General features: G+C 35.0%; 1 pseudogene; it reads left to right on the forward strand.

Moving 5' to 3' along the window:
* The first annotated feature begins 4,174 nt into the window (after positions 1 to 4,174).
* LOC125618185 lies at positions 4,175 to 7,333 on the forward strand (annotated as a pseudogene).
* Positions 7,334 to 25,457: the final 18,124 nt, after the last annotated feature.

Raw genomic sequence — 25,457 nt, forward strand, 5'->3', positions numbered from 1 at the left:
AGTTAATCTTAAGTGGTTTCCCTTATATATGATGGATCATTTTTCTCTTTAACTGCTCCCAAGTTGTTTTTCATCTGTCAAAATTTTGACTATATATGTTTTGGTGTGGATTTTTTTTTGTGTGTGTGTGTGTTCATTTTTCCTGAAATTTTTGAGCTCCTTAAATATTTAGATAGCTTTTAATTAAAATTTGAAAGTTTCAGTCTCAATTAGTTCATCTTATTTTTTCTGTTCTTTCCCTTCTTCATTACACTCTGGTTAGTGGATTTTTAATGTGTCCCATATTTCCCTGAGGATTTGTGTATTTTTTAATTACCTGTTTTCTTTCTTCTTTGGATTCACTATCTTTATTGATTTATCTTCAGATTCCCTGGTTCTTTTCTCTAGCCACCTCCTATGCATTGTTGAGTGTATTTTCCATTTCGGTTGTTGTATTTTTCAACTCCAGAATGTCCTTTTAACTAATTCTGTCTTTTTAATTGTGGTCTTTATTCAATGAGATATTACCATCATATTTTCCTTTATTCTTAGTGCATATATTCCTTAGTTATTTAAACATATTTATAGTAGCCATTTTGATGCCTCTACTAATTCTACCCACTGAGACTCTTCAAAGGTTATTTCTAATGCTCATAGTTGTTCTAGTATTTGGGTTATAATTCTATGTTTAAATGTCTTATATATTTGTTAAAATGGAAATTTTTAGGTAATATACTAGTAGCAACTTCATATTTCTAGCTAGTATATCACCAGCTAGTCATTTATTATTTAATAACCAGTAGTTAATATGAAGTTTCTATATGCTGTATACACAGAAACATACATATATACATATTGTTTTGTATAATTATTTTTATAGCAGTGAAGAAGTGAAAGAAAAATAAATATGCAAGTATGGTCTTTATTAGTACTTAAACAGTAATAGTGATTACTAGCCACTATTATTAGTAACTATTATCATTAGCTTTGAATACAGATCCCCTCTTCCAAGTATTGCTTTTTGCTTGGTCATATATTTCTTTTTGTTTAGAAATTGAGATGAACTAATTTTGTGAATTCTGCTTTTTCTTTGCAAATTGTGCAGCATCTGATGTACCTACTTACCCTTCTTTTCCTTTGATTTAATTTTTTTTATCTTGGTTATGTAAAATTTATCCATATTTCAGCATATGCACTTATTGGTCATGGGTTGTGTTTACGACCTTTTATTTGTTAGATTTTTACACATTATAGTTGGATATGAGTTTATGTAAGAAACCACTACCACAATTTAGGAATTCACTTACTTTTGGCCTACTTTTAACCAAGAACAAAAAACTTGGAGCTTCCCTCTCTGATGCCTCTTTTGGTGTGCAATTAGTCTTAAGAGTGTAAGGGATGGGTGTGATTTTAATGTTAAGCCTGAATTTACAAGAGTCCCCTATGTCAGAGTAGCCTATTGTTCAGCTAGTGTTTGGTCAGAAGGCCTTTTTGACCCCATTCTCCCTGTGAGTGCTCCACCCTTTGCTTACCAATTTGTTTTAGGCTTGAAGAATACTTTTGAATCTACCCATATCATGCCTTGATTGTTCCTGAGAGCATGTAGCCAAGAATTTGTACACAGCCTTTTCAACCCAAAGAGCTAACTGCAATCTTAAGTGTGCACTTCTTACCTATCTTTTCCCCTATTTTATCCTATTAGCTTCCAGCTGCTTTGTTGTGTTTTTGTACCATGGAGCTATAATCCTTCTTTGTTTTCTTCTAGCAACATCCATGCAAGGTGTTCTCTAATTTCCCTTAAAAGATGTCATTTCCATAAGAAAGAGCTGTGGAACTTTTCATTTAAATGGTTTGCCTTTTCTTTAGGAAGAATCGTTAGATTCTTACACTAAAACTGGGGATGTTGATACACCTTAGACTCTTACACTAAAACTGAGGAAGTTGATACAACTTAGACTCTTACACTAAAACTGGGGATGTTGATACACCTTTTATGAGTCTGTTAGTGGTCATGGTAGACGTGGCAGGCTTTGGTTTTCTGATCTTGTCCCTTCTAGAGTAGATCATCTAGTCTATGAGTAAGCTGGGGTAGAAATTTAGGGCCCACCATATATGAGGAGAGAGCCATGGCCCTAGTGATATTATCTGCCTGGAATACAACTTCTAGGATATAGGATGAGAGAGATGAGAAATACTGGTTGTCTGTTCTCAGAGTAAAAGCATGGCCCAAGAGTTGAAGCTTAGGGAACAGGCTACCTCCATTTTTCATGATTGTCTGCAATAGAATTTCCTGAGTGTTTTCTCTAAAATAGAGGAGGGAGTGGGTTGTGGCTCAAATGCCAGTGATTCTTCCTATTCCTACTGAAATTAAGCATATTTTCTTGAATCAATGTTTTCCTATTTGCTCTTTATTCATAGGATGATTACTATAGACTGAAATTTTATTTCTGTTTTTTATAATTTTTGTCCTTTAAATTGTCAGTTTGCTGGGGCAAAGATATGATAATCTCTACTTTTGACATTCTGAGTGTCCTACCCTCTTCCAATTTCACTTCATCAATGAAGTTTCGTTTCTTCATTGGCATCAGAAGGAGAGAGGTACATGCTTACTTAATTTAATGCTTAAAATGGGTCATTGAAAGTGGACATCAAAACTGAATGAGATTATCATGATTTCCTGCATTTTAGAAGGCTCAGAACCATCTAGGAAGCCAACATAAATGCTTACTACAAGCATGCCATTACCACATTTTAATATTTCAATAGCTGATATAGGATAGTTACAGAGCAAGAACTCCCATAAAACCCACAGTGAAACCTGGCATACCTGTTAATTAGACTATAAGAGAAGAGACTACAAAAGAAGAGATTTCAAATTTCTCTCCAGAAGTTAAACTGAAAACAACAAGCATATATTGCAAATAGATAAAAATATGTAGAAATATGTTATAAAGAAAGTGGATACCCAAAGACCTAGATTTTTAGCAAGACTGAATGTATTAACATATCTGAAGATGTACGTGTCACAAGAAGAACAAAGTAGGCAAAGTTACTAATCTTGGTGATGAAAATGATTAACAAATGAACCGCATGCATTTGGCAATATCATCTCTGGTATTGATATGGATTATAGGGTAAGGAAGTTTTAGTGAATAGGATTTTGCATTTTCATTCAGTTTACAAGAACAAATTTCTTGCAAGATGGACGTTTCCAGTAAAGATCTGCATTAGTTTGGTTAACCTGCTCATTTAAGGTATTGATGATCATGGTCTAGATTTTGGAATTTTTCATGTTATAACAAAAATCACTAATTTTACAAACTGTAATATCTAAACACAAAATAACTTCCATTATGATGCTATTTAATATAAGGTGTGATTTAAGTATCATCTTTTTGCTAATGTCATTTCCTATGTATCATAATAGGAACCTCCAAAATTCAGTGACTTGATTAAGGTAAAGTTTTATTTTTCTAAAACTAAGTATTCCAGAATGGGGAAGTATAGAATAGTGAGGAAATTCTACCATTTTCTAGATCATGCCACTAATTTCCATTTCCCGGTCCTAGAAAGAAAAGAAGATGGAATACCCCTTGATAAGTAGATGGACAAGCTGTGCACATTATTTTCAACTATATTCTATTTGTCATGAATAGAGTGAACAGCCTGTACACATTATTTTCAACTATTTTCTATTTGTCATGAATAGAGTAAACAGCCTATGAAACAAAACAGCCTATGAAATATACTTTGTACTTAAGTGATCATGTCTCCAGCTAGAAATCAGGAGCTTTTCTACAGCTTTCTCCACTCTTCCATGGGAGATATGATCCAAAACCCCCGGTGGATGCCTGAAACCAAGGATAGTATCAAACTCCATACATACTGATTTTCTCGTACATATGCACTTATGATGAAGTTTAGTTTATAAATTAGGCACAGTTAAAGATTATCAATTAATAATAAATAGAACAATTACAACAAACTTACATAATTTTGATCTGTTTCTCTCAAAATATTTTTTATTCTCACCTTCACACTTAAACACCTGTGTTACTCATCTTTTGTTGCTACAATAAATACCTGAGAAAAAATAACTTAGAGGATAAAAGATTTAATTTGGCTCACAGTTTCAGAGATTTCAGTTCATGGTTGTCTGCTCCCAGTGCTCTGGGCTTAAGATGAACAGAACATCATGGTGGAAGAAAACTGTTCAGCTCATGTCAGTCAGAAAGGAGGGCGGGGAGAGAGAGGAAAGGAGGTGAGATAGAGAATGATAGAGAAAGTGAAGGGGCTGGGGACAAGGTACACCTTTCCAGGGCATACTCCCAGAGACCTATCCAACCATGCCCCACTTAACTACATTTTCCACAGCCTCCTGGGAGTCCATTCAGCTATGAATGGATTAATCCACTAATGAGTACAGAGCCGTCATGATCCGATCCAATCACTTCCCCAAAGATGAGCCTCTGAAACTGCTGCATTGGCAACCATGTCATCAATGTATGGAACTTTGGAGGATATTCCAGTTCTAAATGATAGCATGCTCCTTACAGCTTCTTTTTGGTGAATGTGAATTGCCATAATCACTACTCTTGTGTTATGATGCCACAAAGTAAAATGAGTGTTATTTGAGCACAAGCAGTGTGATATCTTGACAGTTTATTGGGTAATCAAGAAAACCACCATGTGACTAATGGTTTGGTAGCATATAGAGTGTGATATGTTAGACCAAGGGTTGATTCATATTCTGGTCAAGATAAAGCAGAAATGGCTTAAAGTTTCATCATGTTTCATCCAGAAAAAAAAACACATTTTAAAATTTAAGGATTTTCGTTTTCTGCAATATTCTAGTTAAACTTTTAGATTGCTGCTGATGGTGAACAACTGAAATTGCAGAAAGCAAAATCATGGATGGGGGTGGGGCTATTGTACTAAGAATACATTTGAAAGTCAGTTAGCCATCCTCTTTTGAACAAAGAAACAAAGGAAGTATATGAGATTAATATTAGCCAGGAAAATATAAATTACTCCTCTGATATTTCAAAAAGAGAGGAAATATATGCAAAGTTTGGGGAAAATCTGCAAGACCCAAAGTGAGAAGAATAAATATCTTAGTCTGGGATCAGGATGCTCCCCCCAGTACTGGGCTAGAGTGCAAAAGGAAGCAAGGCATATTCAATAGAGAAGAAGGAACTACTATTGCCATGGAATAAAGATACAAAATGGGAAGAGAAGGCTACTTTAGAAAAGGCACCTGCCCTTGTCCTTGAAAGAGAGATAGTAAGCCACACTCATTAAAGAAGATGCTGGAAAACAGCATCATTGCATCGCTGCTGTAATTGCTGGAACTGCCAGCCACTGCATGCTAGCGCTCTGAAGCTTCTGTCACCAACACTGCTGAAATCACAGAGCTGCAGGCTATTAGAGTCTGTCTGCTGTTAATGAGCAGTCAGCACTGATGTTGCTGAGCCTACTGCCACTGGAGGTGCCATCACAAGAAGAGTGGTTGTGCCTTCTTCTCACCTTCTAAAGGGCATTAATGTATCCCTGTGGAAGACATAGTCGGGAATCTAGCTGGCAATGTAGCGTGAGAAATATAGTTTGGAAATGCCCAGCTTTGGTTGTATAGAGAAAAGTGTGAAGGTGAAAGTGGGGATGGGAGCTAACAGGTAACTCTCTGGCAGAAGACAATAATGTTTTTATTGGAAGGTGGCCAGGAAGATCTTATGTAATGAAAGTACATTTGTGTCAAGACTGGAATGAAATTAGAGCCAGTCATGAGGATAATTAGGGAAGGAAAGAAAAAAGTGAAAGAGTGAAGTGGAAGTGTGCATGGCATGGGTCACATTGTGGGTGGACCACAGTGAATGAGCTTTTGAAGTCAGAAAGACAGTTTAGGTGGCGCACCAAAATCCCAGTGGCTCTGGAAGCTGAAGCAGGAGAATCATAAGTTCAAAGCCAATCCCAGCAACTTAGCAAGGCCCTAAGAAACTTAGCAAGATGCTGTATAAAAAATAAAAAGGGGGAGTCGCGTCGGAGTCCTGCCAGCTCTCTGCAGGAGCCAGAGGGGCGCTCCAGACACCAGGACAAGTACTCAGTGCTCTTACCTACCTACAACAAGCGCGAGAACCTGCCGCTCATCGTGTGGCTGCTGGTGAAGAGCTTCTCTGAGAGTGGAATCAACTATGAAATTATAATCATAGATAATGGAAGCCCAGATGGAACAAAGGATGTCACTGAACAGTTGGAAAAGATCTATGGACCAGTCAAAATTTTGTTGATAGACCTTTATTTTATTTATTTATATGTGGTGTTGAGAATCGAACCCAGTGCTTCACACATGCCAGACCTTTGCATGTTGTCAAAAAGAAAAGAAATCTGTCCTGCTTGAATTCTAGGAAGGCTTTGTTAGAGATTTGGCAGTCTGCGGTGAACTGCTCATAACACAGCCAAATTCAGAAGGGGACAAGATACGCTCACTAGTTTCCAGCCAGAGGAAAACGCTAAACAACGAAATCAGGGGCCAGATATGAAGCAAAAAGTTTACAAGACTAAGTAATTGGAAAACTGTTAAGAAGGAGGAAAACTTCACCTTTTTTTAGGAACATAATTTGTTATTGGAACAGTAGAGAATGAGATGAAGTCATCCAAGTGTGAAGTTAAGATTAAGTTTTTGGAGGAAGGGTGATGTCAGCATTGAAAATCACAGGGAATCAGGAGACTAAACGTGGCTATCAGTTATTCTGAAAAGCTTCTAAGACGGCGGGAGAAAAAACTGGGATTAGGAACTACATATATTCATGGAATGGAACATGCCGCAGGAAACCATATAGTTATTATGGATGCTGATCTCTCACACCATCCAAAATTTATTCCTGAATTCATTAGGAAGCAAAAATAGAGTAATTTTGATATTGTCTCTGGAACTCGCTACAAAGGAAATGGTGGTGTATATAGCTGGGATTTTAAAGAAAAATAATCAGATTATATCAAAAGGAAGTTCTACAGAAATTAATAGAAAAATGTGTTTCTAAGGGCTATGTCTTCCAGATGATGATGATTGTTCGGGCAAGACAGATGAATTATACTATTGGTGAGGTTCCAATATCATTTGTGGATCGTGTTTATGGTGAATCCAAGTTGGGAGGAAATGAAATAGTCTCTTTCTTGAAAGGATTGTTGACTCTTTTTGCTACTACATAAAAGAAAGTTATTCATTTATGCTTACCATGTCATTTCAATGTAAACATAAAAAAAGCCTGGTTACTGATTTTTGTAAAATGTACTCTTAAAGCATAAACCATGAGGTAAGAAAATTTTCATGCAAATCTTTTCTTTTCTGGAGAAACTCCCATTTTATATTTCATTTTAAATAATTATTAAAGTTAAAAAAAAAAAAAAGGACTGGGGATGTGAGACAGTGGTTAAGTGCCCCTGGGTTCAATCCCTCGTATAAAAAAAAAAAAAAATGACAGTTGAGGGTCACAATCTTACAGGGCATTACGGTTCATAGAAATGACTTTGGATTTTATTCTAAGTAAAATAGTAATTAAGTCACTTTTTTACTAACAATAAGTGAGTACTCACAGGATCTTGACTTTTCAGGTACTCAAATGGGTTACAAAGAATGAACAAGTAATAATTATATCCATGTTACAGAATACCAACATATAAGTGGAATAGAACAAAGATATGAAATAAATACTAGAACACAAAGGAATTACATAATAAGTAACACAAAAAAAGATTATAAGAGAGTATATGGAAATAGCTGAGAAATATGAAATTACCTCAATATAGACACATGTATCAGTTGGCTAGACTTTAAAGTCCAGTTATTGGTCAAACACTAGCCTCTCTGTGACTGTAATTTGTGGATGTGATTAATACTGCCAATCAGTTGACTTTAAGTAAAACCGATGACTATTTAATAATCATTTGAAGGCTTTAGGAAACAAAGACAGGTTTCCCACACCAGATTCAGTTCTGTCTCAATATCACAATATAGAAACTTTGCCGAGTTTCTAGTTTGCTGACCTGCCTTGTAGATTTCAGACTCAAGATAACAGCATTGGTGTTTTCCTGAATCTCCAGTCACTTCTACAAATTTCAGACTTGGCAGCCTCCACAATTCCTCAAACGGATTCCTTAGAATAAATTTCCTGTATCTCTCTCTCTGTGTCAGTCCTTCTGTTTCTTCACCACTGTCTTTTTTGCTGCTTCTGTTTCTCTATCTTTTGGTCTCTATATATTTTATTGATTCTATCGCTCTCTGAAACATCCTATATTTCTGAAAATACCATCATTATGTTACACACAAAATAATAACAAAAAATTTCAGATGGATTAAACAGTTGCAGACAAAAACATGAAATTGTAAAAACAGTTATAAAAATGTATGTAATAAGTTTCAATATGTTTAACAAATAGAAAAAAATCACAAAGAAATTAATACATCTGTCTAAATTTTAAAGAGAGATGAAAGAAAAGGCACCTGCCATAATATTCTATATACATAAGTGCAAAACATTCTATACCCATATCTAAAATGAATGAAAAATTATAAAAAACAAAACCAAAAGTTATTAATATCTTTAATATTAAGAAATGTGTTAATAAAAAGTTTTAACATTCTAATAGAAAAATAAGGTTTAAGGATATGTGTATTAAAGTATTAAAAGCATAAACATGAATTAATGATAAGTAAATGGCAAAAATTGTCATGAAAGTAATTACATGAATTATAATCCTCATATACACTCTTTGTTGGGCTTTAAGTTGATAATGTATTTTTAAGGTCATGGATAGAGTAATTCTGCATTCAGAAATACATTCTAAGGAAACCCACAGAGAGGTAGACAAAGACTCATGTGAAATGATACTCATGGCAAAGTTACTTGTAATAGCAAATTGGAAGCAACTTGAAATAACTAACAATATGCTAAATAAGTCATACATTACAGTAAAGAAATATTATAAAAATCATGACATGGGGAAATTAGAAATCAATGACAAAATAAAAAATAAAAATTACTCCAACACCTGGAGACTAAACAATATGCTACTGAATAAAACATGGGTTACAAAAGACATCAAGGAGGAGATTAAAAAATAATCAGAGGTAAATGAGTCCATGGATATAACATATTGAAATCTCTAGGACACTATGAAAGCAGTACTAAGAGGAAAGTTCAAAGCATGGAGTTCATTCCTTGAAAGAAGAAACAGTCAACACAACATTACATCTCAAAATTCTAGGAAAAGAAGAACAAATAAACACCAATAGCAGTAGAAGGCAGGAAATAATTAAAATTAGAGGTGAAATCAATGAACTTGAAACAAAAGAAACAATTAAAAAAAATGACAAAATAAAAACTTGGTTCTTTGAAAAAATAAAATTGACAGACACTTAGCTATGCTAATAAAGAGAAGGAGAGAGAAATCCCAAATTACTAACATATGTGATGAAAAAGGTAATATTACAACAGACACTACAGAAATACAGAGAATAATTAGAAATTATTTTGAAAAATTTTACTCCAATAAAATAGAAGATATTGAAGGCATCAACAAATTTTGTAAGTCATATGATTTGTCCAAATTGAATCAGGATGATATACACAATTTAAACAGACCAATATCAATCAATGAAATAGAAGATGCCATCAGAAGCCTACCAACCCAGAAAAGCCCAGGAACAGTTGGATACACAGCCAAGTTCTACAGGCCCTTTAAAGAAGAGCTAACACCAATACTCTCCAATTTATTTCAGGAAATAGAAAAAGAGGCAGCACTTCCAAATTCATTCTATGAGGCCAATATCACTCTGATTCCAAAACCAGGCAAAGATACACATCAAAAAAAGAAAACTTCAGACAAATATCTCTAATGAATATAGATACAAAAATTTTCAATAAAATTCTGGCAAATCAAATACAAAAACACATCAAAAAGATCCTGCACCACGATCTAGTAGGTTTCATCCCAGGGATGCAAGTTTGGTTCAACATACGGAAATCAATAAATGTAATTCATCACATTAGTAACTTAAAATAAGAATCATATGATCACCTCAATAGATGTAGAAAAATTAGGGATAACATTAGGGAACATATCTCAATGTGGTAAAGGCTATCTATGCTAACCCCCAGGCCAACATCATTCCAAATGGAGAAAAATTGAAGGCATTCCCTCTAAAAACTGGAACAAGACAAGGATGCCCTCTTTCACCACTTGTATTTAACATAGTTCTTGAAACACTTGCCAGAGCAATTACACAGATAAAAGAAATTAAAGGGATACACATAGGAAAAGAAGAATTCAAATGAGCACTATTTGCTGATGATATGATTCTATACCTAGAAGACCCTAAAAGTTCCACCAGAAAACTTTTAGAACTATTAAATGAATTCAGCTAAGTAGCAGGATACAAAATCAACACCCATAAATCAAAGGCATTTCTGTATATCAGTGACAAATCATCTGAAAAGGAAATGAGGAAAACTATCATATTTACAATAGCCTCAAAAATAAAATAAAATAAAATACTTGGGAATCAACTTAATGAAAGAAGTGAAAGATCTACACAATGGAAACTACAGAACCCTAAAGAAAGAAATCAAAGAAGATCTTAGAAGATGGAAAGTTCTACCTAGCTCTTGGATAGGCAGAATTAATACTACCAAAATGACCATACTACCAAAAGCACTATACAGATTTCATGCAATTCTGATCAAAATCCCAATGACATTTCTCATAGAAATAGAAAAAGCAGTCATGAAATTCGTCTGGAAAAATAAGAGACCCAGAATAGCTAAAGCAATCCTTAACTGGAGAGTGAAGCAGGTGGCATCACTATACCAGACCTTAAACTATGCTACAGAGCAAGAGTAACAAAAACAGCTTGGTATTGGCACCAAAACAGACTGGTAGACCAATGGTACAGAATAGAAGACACATGGACAAACCCACATAAATGCAATTTTCTCATAATAGAAAAAGGCTCTAAAACATACATTGGAGAAAAGATAGCCTGTTCAATAAATGGTGCTGGGAAAACTGGAAATACATATGCAACAAAATGAAACTAAATCCCTATCTCTCACCATGCACAAAACTCAACTCAAAGTGGATCAAGGACCTAGGAATTAAACCAGAGACCCTTCATCTAAAAGAAGAAAAAGAAGACCCTAATCTTTGTCATGTGGGATTAGGCCCCAAATTCCTTAATAAGACTCCGGTGGCACAAGAATTAAAATCATAATTCTATAAGTGGGATGGACTCAAACTAAAAAGTTTCTTCTCAGCAAAAGAAATAATCTGTGAGGTGAATAGAGAGACTACATCTTGGGAGCAAATTTTTACCCCTCACACATCAGAGCACTAATCTCTAGGATATATAAGGAACTCAAAAAGCTAAAGACCAAAAAACCAAATAGCCCAATCAATAAATGGGCCAAGGACATGAACAGACACTTCTCAGAAGAGGATATACAACCAATTAACAAATATATGAAAACAATATTCATCATTGCTAGCAATTACAGGAATACAAATCAAAACTAAGATTTCATCTCACTCCAGTCAGAATGGCAGCTATTATGAAAACAAACAACAATAAGTGTTGGCGAGAATGTGGGAAAAAAAGGTATACTCATACATTGCTGGTGGGACTGCAAATTGGTGTAGCCAATCTTGAAAGCAGTATGGAGATTCTTTGGAAAACTTGGAATAGAACCGCCATTTGACCCAGCTATACCTCTCCTAGATCTATACTCAAAAGACTTAACAACGGCGTACTATAGGGACACAGCCACATGAATGTTTACAGTAGCATAATTCACAATAACTAAACTCTGGAACCAACCTAGATGCCCTTTAGTAGATGAGTGGATAAAAAATGTGGCATATATACACAATAAAATATTACTCAGCAATAAAAGAAAATAAAATCATGGCATTTGCAGGTAAATGGATGGAGTTGGAGAAGATAATGCTAAGTTAGCCGATCCTCCCCAAAAAACAAATGCCTAGTTTTCTCTGATATAAGGAGGCTGATTTATAGTGGGGTAGGGAAGGGGAGCATGGGAGGATCAGATGAATTGTAGAAGGGCAGAGGGGTGGGAGGGGAAGGGAGGGAGCATGGAGTTAGAAATTATGGTTAAAAGTGATGGATATCCTTGTCCAAAGTACATGTTTAAAGACACAAATATACTTTGTGAATATACTTTGTACACAACCAGAGATATGAAAAATTGTGCTATATATGTGTAATAAGATAGTAATACATTCTGCTGTCGTATATAAAAAATTTAATAAAAAATATTTTAAAATCATGACATGGGAAATGCTCAAGATGTAATGCCAATTAAGTTGACCTCTTAAGAAAATATTGTATAGGTGTCTGTATCAAGATTGTAATTTACACTTCATCCCAAATTACCACTGATACTTATAAAGGAAATAAAATGTACTAACTTCTTTCAGTATTGAAACATGGAAAATAGAGAAAGAAACTGAATCCCATGTACCAGGAGATAAACATTCACCATGTAGCACTTTCTTTCTTTTTTTTTTTTCTTACTTTTGCTATATTTAGCAAGATTTCCTACTGGTGGGTGGCAGTATATGTTTGCATTCCATTCTTTACTGGGATAAAATATAACACACCCCAGGATAAAAATCAGTATTTCTCAAAAGCACATATTTACAAATCTTAGAGAAGGGAGATCCACTTTTTCCTTTGCTACTCTCTGAGTGCAGGTTAATGTAAGTTTTCTCTTCCTGAAGACTCGCTGTGAGTAAGAGAAAGAAAACACGGAGTGTGAGCACCTGATTTGGGGAAACTGCACAGCATACTGAAGAACCTGCATATGAATGTGAGGGAAGTCCCCCCAAACCTGTTTGACTTGTCTATTCGACAGTCATTAATGTCACTTGAAATCTTCCAGTTTCTATGGCTCCTATGTGGATCCTGAAGGTGGAAATCCCTATGGTAATCGAAACCCAATCTGGAAACCTAGTGAGCTTATTGGTTTGTGGTTTTGTTGTTGTTTGGATTAGTTATAGTTTAGAGCCTAGAAGAAAATATGGCTAAAATTGACTGATGTTTTCCTAATTAATCACTCCACCTTTTATTCATCAAGCCTAACTTCATATCCAGCCTATGAGGAAAAAACAGCTTAGAGAACACCAGCAAGCACATGTAAAATGAACAGAGACTGAAGCTGTCCTAATGCTTAAGGCCCTTTAATAAATAGGTTATGTAATGACAAGGTAGCAGGCTTTGCACCTGTCTTCACTTTTTAGTTGCTTGGAAAAGATCTTAAAAGCAAGCTACCACTCACTGAATCATTCAATGTTTATTATTATCACAATGTGCCAGTCACTGTGTTAGACAATACATGCATATAATAATTAATAAAACAAACCTAAACCCTGCTCTCTCTCAGTCATTAAAGGTTTATGTGAGAAGCAAATAGTAGAAGGGATAATAGAAATATGATATACTGTCTGAGCAACCTACACAACCTGTAGACTATGTGGAGTCACTCATACTTCATTATAAATGCAAAAAGAATGTATTGCCTTCATGGAGTTTGTTCAGTGGGTCATGAAGAGATTTTTAATTATCAAAAGATCCCCGAAGCTGCTTCCTCTATGGAGAATAAAACCCGGCCCAATGGAAACAAAGAACAAAGAAATTATAGGAATCTAGCTGAGTAATGATAGTGGCTTGATTTAGGGAAATGACAGTAAAAATGGAGAGAAATAGAAGTTTTGACATATGTATATGTAGAGTAGAATTTTCAGGACTTGGTAGGATAAATGAGGGGTAAAGGAGAGGAACAGGTAAAAGATATCTTCTAAGATTCTGATTTATGTACCTGGATAGATTGTGGGGATTTTAATGGAAAAGAAAAAGGTGGATGGAAGAATAGGACATGCTGCAGGTAATAAATACCGTGTGGAAACTATGTTAAGATAAGATGCTTAAGTGCAGAGAGTTTGGGATTGGAGATAAAGTTGTCAGACTATATCCACAGAGCTGGTGCTTAAAGCTATGAGAATAGATGGTGACTAGATCAAGAGACTTTATATTATCTTTCTCTCTTTCCTAAGAAACAGAGCAATCAGATTTCTCCAACTTAACAAAATGCTAACACTCGAGTTCTTGGTGATAGCATCCATAAAGGAAGAGTGATAGAAAAGATTCTGAACAACTTCTCTTAAGCAACATTCCTTAATTCTGTTTCTCAGATTTTCTCTGTACCTATATTTTCCATCTATATGATTGCTTTAGGACTGACAGAAATACTTTATAATCTTCTACTATTGTAAAATTTCTACCAATTTTCTTAGTATTGTCATTGGGTGGGGCTCTTAAGAGGTCCCAAAGAGGGGAAACTCAAATAATGATGACAGGTAAATGCCACAGAAGGGAATTTCAAGGCATATCAGACAGAGGCACAAAGATCTATCCAGGAAAGCAAGGAATGAACATTTAAAGAAAAATGAAGCTTACCTTGAGAGTGAGATGTGCTTTGGGGACTTCAGGTTCTTTTCTAGAAAACTTGGTGAGAAGTGGGCTTGGGAAGGAATATAGGGATGACATCAACTTGGTGATCACAAGACAGTTATTGGTGGTCTGGTAGTTCTCGGGATCCTTAGGTTGACATGCCTCTTATCTGATGAAGATAACAGGAAGGTACTCTATATTATAGGTTTTGTATCTCCCTTTGCTCAATCTATTCTAAAGACACATGTGTTAGTCGGCTGACTAACAGTGCACAGTTAATGAATTTCCAGTAATTTTAAGATTTTGAGTGAAGATTCATAGATTTCCCATTAATTTGGGAGTAAGAGGTCTAGGAAAACTGACTTGGGGAATGACAGGCTTGGGGAGAAACTGGTGTGGGGAGTAACAGACCTGGAAGAAGAACTGGCATTAGGAGTGACGGTATGAGGATCTCGAGCAAAAAGCTTTCAAACTGAAGTTACAGTCTTCTCACTCTTCATTTGTCTCCCTTCTACCTGTCTTATTCCTTCTAGTCTACATCAGCACTTCCAAAACTTTTTGCGTTAAGGTTTATGTTGTATAATCCCAAAGTAGTCATACTTACCTGTCCTTCCTATAAGTGTGCCCTGGATTCATACCTCTTCATATATCCTCATGGGCCTCTGTCAAACAGCCCACATTTTATTTTATTTTTTTTTTGTACTGGGGATTTAACTCAGGGGCACTCCACCACTGACCCACATCCCCAGCCCTATTTTGTATTTTATTTAGAGACAGGGTCTCACTGAGTTGCTTAGTGCCTCACTCTTGCTGAGTCTGGCTTTGAATTTGTGATCCTCCTGTCTCCACCTCCTGAGTCACTGGGATTACAGGCATGCGCCACAGTGCTCCGCCCCACATCTTCTTTTTAGCTTCAAGTCCCTCTCTCTACATCAGCATTTAAACACGTTCAAGTTTTTCTTGTCCTCAAAGACAAGCAAGTTAAAAATAAATTCCTTTCAGCCCACTGGCATCCCATTCCTGCTACTGAATGAGTTTGTTTCCAGATATAATTGGCCACTCTACCACTCCTTCTCTCTCCTTTTCCCTCACTACTGACTAAATTGTGTTTACAATGTCACCTCTGATATTGTTGTTTCAAAATTCGCTGGACACTTATCTTACTTGACATCTCTGAACCAATTCATATCTCTTCACTCATCCACTTCCTTGGTTTCAATTCTATTAATATGCTAATGACTGCCAACTCCATTGTTTTAGCTCAACCTCTGTTGAGTTTCCATCACATATATTTAGGAAAAATGCACAATTTTTCCATGTGATTGGATACTTTAATTAAAAATGGAAAAGGTTATCATTAGAGCTCTGTATTTACACTGCCATCCTGCTGGGAAGTCAACAGGGTCAGTAAGAAACTTGAAAACTTATAATATGTAAATAACACTAGGCAGATAATGGTGGTTGCTTATTTTAAGCATCTCTTATTGTAGATACTATCTAAAAATTACAAATGTTTATTAATGAGGATGAGGATGGCTTAAGTGGCAGGCTTGAAATAATTCATTATTGTGAGGTAGCTCTCGGTTATTATAGCAACTAATGTTCATTTTCACTATGCTAAAATCTTGATAGAGACATTGATGTGATATTAAATTTTGCTTGGATTAATGTTTTGGAAGTAGCTGGTTACCGTCATGCTTCTTGGTGAAGTGTACAGTATGTGAAGATGATGACATCAAAGTGTTATAGAATTCAGTAGTTGCTCCCTGCAGAGTGATTGCTAGTTTCCCCTTTCAATCATGGATAAGCACATGATGAGAATGTACGATCAGTTTTAAAAATTTTACTCATGAGTTTTAAATCTGTGCATTCAAACCAAACATTGTATGTGTATTTCAAAACAAATTGAAATGTAAAAAATTCAGAAATTCAACTATCACTGTTTGAAAATAGGCCTGATTTTCCTACTACATTCATAAATCTTTGTATAAAATATACAAATAATTGTATTTCTTTTTGATATTCCACAACACTTTGCTATTTTTTTAAAGAAAGAGAGAGACAGAGAAAATTTTAATATTTATTTTTTAGTTTTCGTCAGACACAACATCTTTCTTTGTATGTGGTGCTGAGGATCGAACCCCGGCCGCACGCATGCCAGGTGAGCGCAGTACCGATTGAGCCACATCTCCAGCCCCTACACTTTACTATTGATAGTCCAGATTTTGACTGCCTCTAATTTTCTATGGTTTATTTCTCATACTTTGATTTTTTTTTGCATACACAATATATTCTTAGTACCCTTGCAATTTTAACATGAATTTTAATTGTATTTTTCATAATCTGAACTATAGTTTTGTCAATGGTACATATATTTTAATTTAAGCCAATGTAACCTTAAATAATATAATGAAAGAGAACCAAGATTATCTGAACAAATATTTATATGCTATATTTGAACTTCTATATTGGCAAAAAGAGGACATCTTCACGAAAATCATATTTTGAAAGCAGGGCAGTGTAGAGTCAAAGTTCTTAACACATTCTTTATGTTAAAACCACTTGTGCAGAAAGAATCATTTTAATAAACAACTGTAGCTAGTCATAATATTATTGAGTAAAATCTTTGAGAGGGATCTGAATTCACATATCAATATTGAAAAGAAAAAAATCTCATAAGTAGTTTTTCTTTTTTTATTTAATTTTTAATTTTTTATCGATTTTTTAATATATGACAATGAAATACATTACAATACCTATTACACATATATAGTACAATTTTTCATATCTCTGGTTGTGTACAAAGTATATTCATGCCAATTCGTGTCTTCATACATCTACTTTGGATAATGATGTTCATCACATTCCACCATCATTTTTATTTCCCTGCCCCCTCCCTTCCCCACTCACCCCTCTGCCCTTCTAGAGTTTGTCTTTTCCTCCCATGCTCTCCCTCCCTACCCCACTATGAATTAGCCTCCTTATATCAGAGAAAACATTTGGCATTTGGTTTTTTGGGATTGGCTAACTTCACTTAGCATTGTCTTCTCCAAACTCCATCCGTTTACCTGCAAATGCCATGATTTTATTCTCTTTTGTTGCTGAGTAATATTCCATTGGGTATATGTGCCACATTTTTTTTTTTAATCCATTCATCTACTGAAGGGCCCATAAGTAGTTTTTCATTGTTGTTGTTGTTTTGGTAAGGAAGTATGAGCTGAGAATTAAATCAAGGGCCACAAGCATGCTTGGCAAGTGCTCTACCACTGAGCCATATCCTAGAAAGTTTTAATGTGTAGCACTTTTGGAATATGCAAAGCTTGACTTTAATAATAAAAATGTAAATATTAACTTAGGCTATTGGGCACAGCTTCCATTTAATAAATAGTAGGTATTATTTTTTATTAATGTTGGTGTCTTTTTGATCATTGTTAATACCATGATCATAACCATCATTATCACATCATCATTTTAACTTACCAGTTACAAAATATGATATAAAACTGTTCCAAGGATATAATCTGTAAATTTAAAATAAAAATAAGGACCATATATGGACTTATTTATATATGTGAAAATAATAGTATATATGGACTTATTTATATAAGTGAAAATAATAGTATACTGTGATAGAAAAATATGGAGTAAACATAGATCCATCAGAGCCCATTCATTATATCCTTTTGTCAGTCTTTGGATTATTGTCCATGAGTATATCAGAGTCCTTATGGTGTATGAATTTTGTTTCTCTCTGCAGTGTTTTTTTAGTTTTCACATCTAATTTGTATTTACTGTGATGTGAGATACCAAAGTTATGCACCCATTTTTTTCTGATTAGTGACTGTAATGATGCATTCTTTAATCTTTTATTGTCATATTAAACTTAGATTTGAAGAAGGAATGTTGTTATAGTGGTCTCCAACAAGAAGGCAGCTCTTTTTTTCATTCTAGGAATGGATATTGATTTTTATGTCTTCTAGAATATTGATGAAATATTCAAAACATATGAGTTGACATGTTTATCCTAATTGTTAAATATAATGATTTTGAAGAAATACATGGGTGTGCCCCCAATTATCACTTATTGCTAAGAAATCAAATTTGAGTCTCTTATTATATATATCAAGACACAAATTAAAATTTTGGAAGGGTGTGTAATAGAGCAGAAGCTCTGTAGTATCTTGGGCCTAGCAGGTAGCTCAGGAGTGAACTTTAGGGAACTTCCTCAGCTGTACTTAAAGCCAGAGCCCAGGAGGAATGCAGAAGTCTCCTGTAGTGAAGATTGCAGGAGTCCTGATGAAGACAGAAGCTATTGGGGTCCCTTTTGTTTCTGAGGTCCTTGTAATTCAGGAGATATGGTGCAGAGGCAACATGTTTCCTCCCCTTACCACCTGTACTGCCATCCTGGTTTTCTGTGCTCTTTGGATTTCTGCTGTGTCTTTGCTGTTCTCTGGAGTTGTACGTTAGTTATTTCGGTTGAAATGTACTTTTCTGGGTGGGAAAGGAAGGAGACCAGGAGACTCTAGTTGGCCATTTTGCTTGTATCTCTTGTGATTATTTAATGTTCAAACATTGCTTTGTAGTTTTCACACATATTATCTAATGTTATCCATACAATGAGATGGGTAACAATAATATTAACTATTTTCATTGCTTCTTGGAAAAAACAAAACTATAAGCTTAAGTTTGTGTATGATATCATATTAGTAAATGAATCATTAAGGCCTACCAAACAAAATCAGCTCCTTGTAGATTCTTACAAACACACAAGAACCAATATTTCATATTAGCCCCAAGAACTAAGGATTTTATTATACTTCAATCTAGCCTATGTTTGGTTAAACTTATGTTACTCACTTAGTTATATTTGTTAACTTATTGCATCTAATCTTCTAAAATAAATTGTGTTAGTCAGCTTTTCATTGCTGCAATCAAAATACCTGACAAGAACAACTTAGAGGCAGAAAAATTTATTTGGGCTCATGGTTTTAGAGATTCAGTCTGTGGTTAGGTGACTCCATTGCTCTAGGCCTGTTGTGAGGCAGAGCGTCATGGTGGAAGGGTGTGGCAGAAAAAAAGGTTCAGTTTATGAAAGACCGGAATCAGAGACAGAGGGTGGAAAGAGAAAGGAAAAATATTATATAATAAAAATATATAATCCCCAATTCCATGACCCACTTCCTCCAGCCCTGCCCCACTTGCCTACAGTTCCACCCAGCAATCCACTCAAATTATTAACCATAAAATGGATTAATTCACTGGTTAGGTTACAGTTCTTATAATCTCATCATTTTGCCTCCTGCACCAGCACAGCACTTTTGGAGGGACATCTCATATCCAAACCATAACAAAATCTTTGATATATATATTTTTATATGTATTTCTCTCAATTTTTGTTTCATGAGAGAATTTGAAATTTCTAGAAAAGGAAATCTTTCCCAGAATTTTATATATAATAAATAGAAAAATAATATTTGTATGTGTGTGTGAGAGAGAGTGTGTGTATGTACAGAATATTTATTTTATTTATAACATTTTTGTGTGGTAAAAATATGAAATTAATTTTTGGGGATGGTACTGTGGATTGAAACCTAGGGGCAATGAATCACTAAACCACATCCTCTGCCTTTTTTCCCTATTTTAAATTTTTTTAAAAATTTTTTTTAATATATATATATATTTGGTTTTCGGCGGACACAACATCTTTGTTTGTATGTGGTGCTGAGGATCCAACCCGGGCCGCATGCATGCCAGGCAAGCGCGCTACCGTTTGAGCCACATCCCAGCCCCTTTTTCCCCATTTTAAAATATTTGTTCTTTATAGTTACAGATGACAGTAGCTTCAGCTCTTTTTAATTTTTAATTTTGAGCCAGGCTCTTGCTAAGTCTTTTAGGGCCTCACTACATTGATGAGGCTAGCATGAAACCTGAGATCTTCTTGCCTCGGCCTCCTGAGTCATTGTGATTGCAGGAGTGCACCACCAGCTGAATAAAATTAAATTTTATGCAGAACTTTATAGTTTACAAGAAGATAATTCTTCTATATTAAATCATATAATTCTTAAAATAATCTTGTGGAGTGGTATCTTTACCAATATGTTGAAATGAGTCACTGAGAATCAGATTGAAATTACCTATCCAAGTCCACAAAGTAGGTAAATATTATGGCTGGATCTTAATCTACTTTTTGATGATTATATTTTGGATTAATGTTTGTTGACTGCACATCTGTAATCTATTTTGCATTGCATTTTCAGAAGTATATCTAATCTTTGATTTCTATTTCCCCCTAAAATGTCTGGAAAATATCTGTAACTCAAATATTAATATAGTTAATTGCTATTTTATAACATAAGTGGTATGAGCCTATTATTAGAATATAATCTAGAAGATTCTACTGAAAGAGTAAAACTTAAATGCCACTAATGTAATGGCATAAATTATTAATATGTCATGGCCTATGGAATCTTTTCCAATTTTTAAAAATTCATATTTAGACTTTATAAAGAAATTCTTTACCCCTATTTGCTGGTCATTTGTAAACAAACAAAAAACTTTAGTATTTCAAATAGATATTAATCTGAGCTTTTTCTAAGTGCAGAATTTCTAGCTGGAATAATCTGAGAAATCTAGAGTCTGTCTCCAACAATGGGTTTGTCTGCAACTTCACCTTTGGAAGAATTATTGTAAGAATATAGAGGCAATAAAAAAAAACAAAACATAACTATTCCTCTTTTCTTGTCACATGTGTGTGTGTAGATTGATTTTTACAGATTTCACTTAGTAATTATTCAACTTTGGGTTAACAGAGGAGAAAATTAACTTGAAAAGTCTAATCCTATTCATTACCAGACAATATAGAGAGCTTGGACAAATTCATGTCTGTGGATTAACTTTTCTCCAATTGTGTGATATATTTTAATTGCACTTATTAGACCTATAGAAGAAAGAGACAGTCTCATTCATTATGCGGAGTTTTTGTCAGTGGATGTGACCTGAGAACAGTAGGCAAAGGCAGTTAAAGATATTTTTAAGATTGTGTTTGAAGTGATGCAACATTGCCTATAGACTGAAAAGGAGAGGCGGTTAAGTCTGGAGGGTAGGATGGATTTTAAGATTGAGAGGGGATAAATGTGGTGGAATATCCAATGAGCATGAGCAACATGGGAAGTATTTCAGAGAATAGGAGGTCCCAGTTAGTGGTTTTGGAGATTAAACTATATGTGCATTTATGATGTGTATTCATGGTGCATCTGAGATGTGCACATGCTGTGATCTGGTATAAATAGGTGGGCTGAAGAAATTATGCAATGTATTGCTCAGTTCATAGCATTGTATCTGGTGGAGGTGTGGAGAGACACACCTGGAGCAAAGTGTGAACTTTTTTAGTTAATGAAAGATAAAGATAACAATAAGAAGTGCTAATTAGATAGTGATAGAAATACATGGGAAAAGCCCCTAAAAAAGCACAAGTTTTCACCAGAAGGTGATGGAACAAAAAGTTGAAAGTGGCATTAGAGGTGCTGATAACATGAATTCCAACTGATGAGTTTCATGAAGATCAGTCTGAGAAAATAAGTATATGGTACCTGAGACAGCTATGGGAAAAGAGAATTAACACTAAAAGTAAGGAAGTGATGGGTGCTTATTGAGGAGTTAAGGCTTATTGGGCAGATCACTTACTCCTCTGTCCTGTTCCCATAGAGAGGGACATTACTTAAAGTAACCAAGTCTGTACCCCTGCCCCACTATTGCATTTACCCCTTTCTAGATCACAGACTGATTTCACTGAGCACTCAGCTTGGGGATGAGCTATAGGGCATCTCTCACAGCCCCTTCTGACCTCCACTGTTGGGATCTCCTGCGTGCACAGCAGCATATACTCTATGGCCTTCTTTGTTCTTCTGTAGGTTTCAGGAAGTGAATTCTTGGAGAGATGCCTGCAGTTTTCAGGTTCAATGTGTGACAGGTTCATGAGGCTAATTCTGCAGGTGAGCTGTCTTCCCTAAAACTTGAAGCCTCCCAGTCTCTAAATTTGCTTTTACAAATAAGAAAACTGATATTTGGACCTTTAGTTATGTTACTCATATGTTGTTTGTCTCCCAATTGTCCATGAGTTTGAAGATAACAACAGTGTTATTTATTATTTTTCTCAAATCCCAAGTATGATAATGAGATAAAGAAGAATCCCCCACTACACACAACAACAACAACAACAACAAGAACAACAAGGAACAAGCAAACAATAAGCACCTTGTGAAAGATGGGAGAAAAATGAATTTGGGTTCAGGACAATGCAGCCCAGAGAGTGGCCATGGAGTCTTTAGAGACAGCTTTGGAAGATGTAGCAGCCACATGGCTGGAACAGGCCTTTCTTCTTCTTCTTTTTGTTTGTTTGTTTGCTTGTTTTGGTTCTAGTGATAGTGGCATTTGCCAGTGAACAGAGATTTTGCATTTTCTCAGTGAGAGTAGAGAGCAACTGTAGATCAAGCATAGGGTAGAGGCCAAGCCAGCAGAAAGTGATCAGCTTCTGAACACTTGGTATCTGTTACACTACATGAAAAGTCAGTGTTCTGATTGAAGTCAGATTCCTTAGGGATCAGGATGGCATCTTTAGAATGAAGTCTAAACCCTTTAATATAGTCTATGAAACCTCTTCATCTCTGCTACCCAGTTACATTCTAACACAACTAGTTCTGTTGTCTTTTACCAAAACGTATATATGAATAGCAACTTATACCAGCTAGAAACTTCTCCACTAGATACTTTACAGATTGGATATGTTTAGGTTAGCCCATCCACTAAAAGTATGCTAGTGTTCTTGCATTTTGGGAGAAGACAAATTGGTTTTGAGAGTTTTTGCAGAAACCCTTGAAATTCCATGCATCCATTATTTACTTATTTGTTTGTTCATTTATTTATTTTACCTTGACTGTTTCCTCTGGCTATAAATCAGTTATTTTTCTTATAGGCCAGATATTTCTCATTTATTTACATATATTTATAAAGCACCTACGATGTGCCAGCATCCTAAAAGATGTTGAAGATGTAGCAGTAAGTAAGAATCCTTTCTAATGAAAACAGCTACATATGAATCACGTGTGTGCTTTTAAAATGCACTCTCCCTGGGCTTTATCCTAGGCCCAAGGAATCAAAGTATCTTAGAATGAGGTTTTAAAAAATTTCATTTAAGCTCTGTTCTATTTCTGTTACTGTGAAGTATAATAATTAGTGAGCCAATGTGAAAGACAAACTGACAATTAAACATATGGGAATGAATTAAGATAAGAATGAGTTTTATGCACCAAGGTAGATTCATCCCAATGAATGAAATACAAGGATGAGTAAGATTTAAAAAGATAAAGTTGGTGAAGTTTCTCTAAAGGGACAAAATGTTTTAAGCAAAATTGATGAATATGCGAAGTATTTGTGCGTAGAAAAAGACCTAGCACCCTCATAGAGAATCACAAAACAGCTCTTTCCAGTCAACCTGCATATTTGTAGGGAGGCAGGGGAAGGACATGCAGAAATAACAAGATATGAAACTGTAGGATAAGAAATAAACAGTCATCTCACACAAGGTCTTTGTAAAGCATCTTCAGGGGTTTGTAATCATTCTCAGGGAAAAGGAAGACAGAAATGTTTTGACTGGGGAAAGATGCAAACACTCTTACATTTCAGAAGTATTACACCTCCTAGAGAATAAGACCAATGCTTTTTAATCAAGTGTCAGTTTCAGGAACCCAAGCTAGTGGTTCCCCCAAAGAAAGCATATAATCTCTAAATGATAAAACCCATACCACCTGTGTGGAAAGGTAGTGCTTGAAATATTTGTAGGGTGTCCTTCTGGGCTCACTGTTTTATTGTTTTCTAATTGTCAAAAACAGAATAGTACAAGGTTATTTGTATAATTTAAAAATAAAATATACACATTTCAGAAGTTTTTAGTGATATAGACTCATGGTCAATTAGGGCTTGGCATACACTGCTCCAGGCAAAAGATAATATCAGCCTAACCTAGAGTAAAAGCAGAAGAAAGAGACATAGATAAAATTGTGGATGTATACAATGTGCAATTGTAAGATACAGTAAGCTATTGCAAGTATGAACTGAGAGAGGGAGGGTCAAGGTTGAATCTAGATATCTGGTTTATACAACAGAAGGAATGTTGAAAGGAACTCCTTTTATGACAGGAAAAAACATAAACCAGAAGTAGAAAAATATATTCTAAACACATGTCAGTACAGGAAAATGTAGAAAAATTAAGGTAAGAGCAGGTGGTGAAATTCATTGAGCTCTGTTTTTGATATTTTAATGTTCCCAGCATAGATGTTTCAAAATACCCTTCTAAGAATCTCCAGGCACTTTGGGGATTTGTTCCAGCCTAATTACTAAGGAATCCTGTTATGCTTTGATGATTAATTGGTCTTATTAGAATATAATCACAACAACTAACTACCCTCACCAACCCAAAATTTATCTTAAATATAATGAAACAAAGTTTCCATTTAAAATGACATATGCCAATTATGCATAAATGTGTATGTGATAACTGGAAACAATTCTGTTATAGTTCATTAATAACAACAGCATATAGCAAACAATAATAAATAACTTCACAATAATGGAATAAGAATGCATTTATTTATAATAATAAATATATGTATCTATTTATTATATATCAAAAATATATATCAAAATAACTTCTTGAAATACCCCATTTTTCTTTACTTCAATTAATAGAGATTACACATTTAATATGTGGGAAAATTATTTACTCCAAACCAACACATTGTAGAGTCGTGGATCATCTTTCCAATTTTCTTTACCTGCCCACTGCATGATTTCTTTTAGGCCCTGAGCTGTGCTAATTTGCATGGGGAATTAAACCACTTTATCACTCTGACTTTCTGTCTACAGGAGCATAGCTGGAGAGGACTGAAAAAAAAAGTGGACA

Source organism: Marmota marmota, unplaced genomic scaffold (assembly GCF_001458135.2).
Source record: "Marmota marmota marmota unplaced genomic scaffold, marMar, whole genome shotgun sequence".
In the NCBI taxonomy this organism is placed as follows: domain Eukaryota; kingdom Metazoa; phylum Chordata; class Mammalia; order Rodentia; family Sciuridae; genus Marmota; species Marmota marmota.